Here is a 6,000-nt window from a genome sequence, read left to right as displayed (position 1 = left end):
TGCTAACTGAAAGCGTTTTTATTTAAACTACAATAGTAGATGAAAGAATGTACTAATACTACTCTCATTTAATTCCATCTATAATGAAAGGCCCACCAGACAATTTTGTGTCGGTGAATACTGGAAGCAAGGTAGCCTCTGGGAATTAAACTTGACACCGCTATTGTGAGTTCTGCATCTTTTCAATGTTATATCACTTTTCTGTACTGGTCTAATAGCACCAATTTTATTCCACTGTGTCTTAAACATAATTGTACAATTAGCATGCAGCACTTTCTCTACTAGGTAAATAGTAAAAACAATAATAATTCTGCATTGCTTTCAATAGTGTGCATAATGTACTAATCAAATGCCCTAAATTGAATAGATGATGAAAGTTACATTCCAACCCTTAAGAATTTACTAGAGAAGTTAAAGTAATAGATTCTTCCTTTCACTTGAACTGGTCTTTACATAAAATTTTGTCTTTCCCCACATTATTCCTCAGAAGTCTTCATGGTTGCTTCTTAGTAACTAAAGGTTTTAACTAAAAGGAAAAAAGAAAGAAAGAAAGAAGAAGAAGAAAAAAAAAAAACCTCTAACCCGCTTCTGTTGCTGCCCTACTTACAGTTACTTAGAAATCGTGAGCCTCTTTTAAGCCAACAGAAAGCTGCTGTGAGGACAGGCAGAGAGCCCTCTGAGAGTAAGTTGTGTTTTTTTCTTGAGCTTTAAGCATGGACACCCATGCCAGTGCCATTTCCAGAACTGAGAAATTGCACTCGCCTACAGAGCTTTAACCAATTGTACTTTCTCCTCATTCTTTATTCTTCCTCCAGTAGCCTTTAATCAGTACTTATCAAATTCATATGCTAATTTAGCTTCCACTTAAATTCTCAATTTGAACTCACTTTAATAACAAACAGCCAAGTAAATCACTTTTCAAAATTTTATAGTTTTTTTAAAAGTTATTATTATTGTTATTTGTAGAGACAGGGATCTCACTATGTTGCTTATGCTGATCTCAAACTCATAGCCTCAAATGATCCTCCCACCTCAGCCTCCGAAAGTTTTAGGATTACAGGCATGAGCCAACATATCCGGCCAAATCTGCTTTTCAGATGAGCTGCAAAGGTCAAAACATTAGCAACTGTTTAGAGTAAGCATTATAAGGGGCTAATACAGCTTAGAAGTGATAACTGTGCCCTAAAGTATCTCCCTTTAACCATCCCAGTAACTGATTAAAATACACAGGGAATACATGTTATAATCATGCAACTACCCAGGAGGTTCGCTGGAGACAGTGTAGTCAAGAGCGCTAGAAAAAGGTCATCCAGAGAGATGCAGGGGATTTACACATCAATTTTCATTTAATTAATAATTGTATCTATGACTTATGTTGGAATTTTTCAGTCTGAATTTTCAAGGTTAAGGTTTGCAGTAGCATTTCCTCCCTGGTAGAAAGACATAACTTCCAAGCATTAATCATACACTTAGGATGCAGCCTTGTGTCTGCAGCCACAGTGTCATTTTCAAGAACTGCGTGAGCCTTGACTTGAGGCTGTTTGAGCATTGAGCTAAGGCTTCTACTCTGAGTAGTCAATGCTCCAATGGAAGTAAAAGAGCAAGGATCTGTCTGTATCAATGCAGTTTATGACTAATTGTGGTTACTAGCTTTCCTGCCAGCATTTTTCAAAGTTTTACAGCCATTTATTTCAACAAAGAGAAAGGGTGCTAAAAGTCACCACCGCTCTGAAAGAGAACTTGAGAAACTGGAAGACTTCCCCCATATCAGATGTCACTTGGGGAAGTTCAAGAGAAGAATTGACCTCTGAGGACAAAGCAGTTGGTTACTATGCACATTTGCTCATAAGCACAGCTCTGAAGTTCACTGCAGGGGAATTTACCTCAGTTTACAGGACAGGAAGGCCAGGGGGTAGTACTCCAGAAAAACTCACCACCACTTCTCCAGCAGGGTTTTTTTGGTTGACTCAAAACTAAGGCTTTGCCATGCACGTAAGGTTGATGTTTCAAATAGTTAAGGGAAATACCCTACAGAGGTTTTATATTATTTATGGTTAATACTTTTAGTAACAACTGATCACTCTTGGGGGCACCCTTTTAACTGATAAGAGGTTCTTCCACACATTAGTTGCTGTGCCAAGTTACTAAAACATTTTCTAGGCTGGGCACGGTGGCTCACGCCTGTAATCCTAGCACTTTGGGAGGGCAAGGTGGGCAGCTCGCCTGAGGTTGGGAGTTTGAGACCAGTCTGGCCAGCATGGTGAAACCCCGTCTCTACTAAAAATACAAAAATTAGCTGGGTGCAGTGGCAGGCGCTGGTAATCCCAGCTGCTTGGGAAGCTGAGACAGGAGAATTGCTTGAACCCAGGAGGCCGAGGTTGCAGTGAGCCGAGATCACGCCATTGCACTCCAGCCTGGGGCAACAGAGCAAGGCTCCGTCTCAAAATAAATAAATAAATAATAAAATAAAACATTTTCTATCACTTTTACTCAAGGATATATTGTAGGGGCAGATGTTTCTATGGTTTTACTCTCATGGGAAATAAATAAATAAATAAATAAATAAATAAATAAAGTGAAAAAAGAATTATAGTTGTGGAAATTATTGCTATCCCTAGCCATCAATTTGTCGATTATTTTATATAAATTAAATTCTGATACTTATAAATTTTTAGCACATCTTAGAATGGATACCCCATTGGAAGCCCTGGGTATGTTCTGTGGTTCTGTCATGACGGAGCCAATGACCAGGGAAAGAAAATAGGTAAACTGGACAGTCACTGGGGATCAAATCAGACAACCAGGGCTAAAAATCCTAGCCCTAAAACCTGCTAATTGTGTAAACTCAGGCAAATTACTTAACCTTTCAAACCTGTAGTTGCCTCATCTGTCAAATGGAGTTAATTAAGCAGTTCCTTCCTCCTGTGGTCATTGTGAGGATGGATGAATACACAGAAAAGATAGCACATAGTGAATTCTTAATATATGTATCTCTTATTAGATTTGTGAACTTAAGTTTTTAAAAATCTCTGAGGCTAGACATTTCATTCTAAATTAATAATACCCATCTCATAGTGTTGTATTAACGAGAATTGACACGTAAAAAATGTGTATTTTCTAAGGATCTGTGATACACATATTATAATATACATGTTTGAACCTATGTACCTGTCTAGTAAAGATATTTTGATATTCTTGAGGAGAAGCATCATATGTCAAGAGTGAAATGTAGATGAAGTTGATCATTTTAAGCTGTTTTCTAAATGACATATGAAAAGAGAAACAGAGAGAAAGCATAGATACCATACAGTTGCCTGGGCCCACCTGTCAGCATTAATAATAAATACAAGAACATATGACGATATCGGCAAACATGCTTGAGAACTTGACTGAATGTGGATATCCTCCCATCACTGTGTTTTAAGTATATCACGTGAAAAATAATCAACCATTGATTCCTGGAAATGGCCACATTGGTACGAACTGGTATGCAGGGCATCCTGCACAGCTATTTTGTATATCTTTCTTATCTTTTCTGAACCTATTTCCTGCACTGCAAAGAAACTGACACAGGATGCTTATGAAACAAGATTTAATTTTTCAGTCCACATATGTGACAGCTGAACATCGAAAAGCCCCTAGATTTCACAGAAGTAAATTTTAGTATTTTTCTAATGGAAACCCCCATGGTATGCAGGGTTCTTATAAACTGCATTGGAATTATATTATTAAAGTCAGTCACATAACTTCTTACCCAGCTTACTGCCTTCAAAGTCTCTTTTCACATTTTTCACTTTGGCACAAAATGTTGTACTACGAAGTGATCTTGAAACATTTTAACTTGAAAAACCCTTAAATAGTTCTGTAAACTATTACCCAATTCTCTACACCAAAATTTACAAAATGCACTTGAAATAATCATATAATAGATGACTTTGAAATCCAAAAATTAGAGTTATTTTTAAACAGGGATATTCAATGAGGCATTCAACTCACAAGCCAAGTCCCAAAAATCTCATAGGATGATACACTGTCATTCTAATTTCGAACTGAAAAGGCTACCTTCTGAATCATACTTGAAAATGAGATAAATGCCTTAATATGCTGTTAAAAGCTACAGTCTTCATACACTGATAAAAATTGCTGTGAGAAGAACAGCCTAGGGAAAGAAAGCAATTGATTAAGTTGATGGAAGGAGAAATAATGAAACAAAACAAACAAAAAATGTATAGCCCTGGAAGATAATTTACCAGGAAAGACCTTTGATTATGAGCTATGGGCTCCATAAACGTGAGAGAAGTTCCAAATCAGATTTCAACTTGGGAAAGACATAAATGCAAAAAAAGAAGCCACAAGGGTAACACTTGTGACTACCAAAATAGGGGAATAACTTGATTTGAATGAGAAAGATTCTCTCTGTGTGGAAAGGAGTTCTTCTAGGTGCAACATGCTCAATACACTTAGAGGAAATGGCACCTTGAAGTAATGATAGCTTTAGTCATATGAAGCAGCAACTTTGAGAAGCAGCTTAAAACAATGAAACAAGCATGAATTTGAAGTCGGGCTTAAGTTCTATTCCAAGTTTTGACACTTCTAGTTAGAAAAGTTTATCTCTTTTAAACTCAGTTGTCAAATTTGTTAAATGGGGATAGTGAAATTTGTCTCAAAGGATTACGGTAAAGATTAGACCAAGTAATCTAAAACATCTAAGATGGTTTTATATTTGTTATCTTAGCGTATTTATTATTAGCTATGATTATCACCTTTATCAGTAGTGTAAAAATGCTTCTACACCAGGACCGGGCACGATGGCTCACGCCTGTAATCCCAGCACTTTGGGAGGCCAAGGTGGGCAGATCACAAGGTCAGGAGATGGAGACCAACTTGACCAACATGGTGAAACCCCATCTCTCCTAAAAATACAAAAAATAAATAAATAAATAGCTGGGTGTGGTGGTGCGCACCTGTAGTCTCAGCTACTCGGGAGGCTGAGGCAGGAGAATGGCTTGAACCTGGGAGGCAGAGGTTGCAGTGAGCCAAGATCGTGCCACTGCACTCCAGCCTGGGCAACAAAGTGAGACTCCATCTCAAAAAAAAAAAAAAAAAAAATGCTTCTACACCAAGTCTGAAAGAAAACATTGGCCATAAGTGCTTCCAAGGGTGATTTTAATCGCTGGCATGTATGACAAATGAAAAACTGGCACAGAGAGTTGTGCCTGCATGAGCATAGCAGGAAGTCTCCTGATAATCAGCCTGTTCTAGATCACTTTACTTCCCCTAGTTTATTCCTCCTAGATTACCCCTCGAAGGGTCACTATATTAAATCAGTCTCTTGAAAGTTATTTTTATTTTCAGATGCCTGTACTACAGTAAGATTCTTTTCTTTTTAATTGGTCAAACCACTGCAATACATAATGTGTTATTTCCAACCATGTAAGAAGGGGAAATTGGTATATGTTAACAATATTAATGAATTTCTAGATCTGTCTGTGACACAACCAAACTTGAAAGTTATCATTTGACATAAGTATGCTAACAAAGCAAGTAGTACTTCCTTAATCATTTTTAGGGTTTTGAATAATGGAAAGTGTGGTCTAGAGGTTAGGACAAGTGGTTGGAAGTCATGCTCCCAAGAGCTGTCTCTTGCTCTGACAGTGACGCATTGGTTGACGCTAGACTAGACGGTTGACCAGCTATGAGCCAATCCGTTTATTTCAATTACTTCTTTTCAGCCTCAAATGCCATCACTCTAAAGACAAAGTCTAATAGTGTAACTTTAAAACTACAAATCAAAGTTATTTGATAATCTATATAATCATTATATTATATTCATGAAGAAATGCAATAAGATCAGCATACTAGTGCTCTGCAAGTCAATTTATAGTCAAATAAACATATAAATGAAGAATAAATTTTGATATGAATGAGCTGTCAACATGTAATATCAAAGCAGGAAAAACTTATGGCTAGAAAAGAATTATATCAACATAAAAATGACAC

Source organism: Pan troglodytes, chromosome 1 (assembly GCF_028858775.2).
Source record: "Pan troglodytes isolate AG18354 chromosome 1, NHGRI_mPanTro3-v2.0_pri, whole genome shotgun sequence".
In the NCBI taxonomy this organism is placed as follows: Eukaryota; Metazoa; Chordata; class Mammalia; order Primates; family Hominidae; genus Pan; species Pan troglodytes.
Note: the sequence above shows the minus strand (reverse complement) of the source record.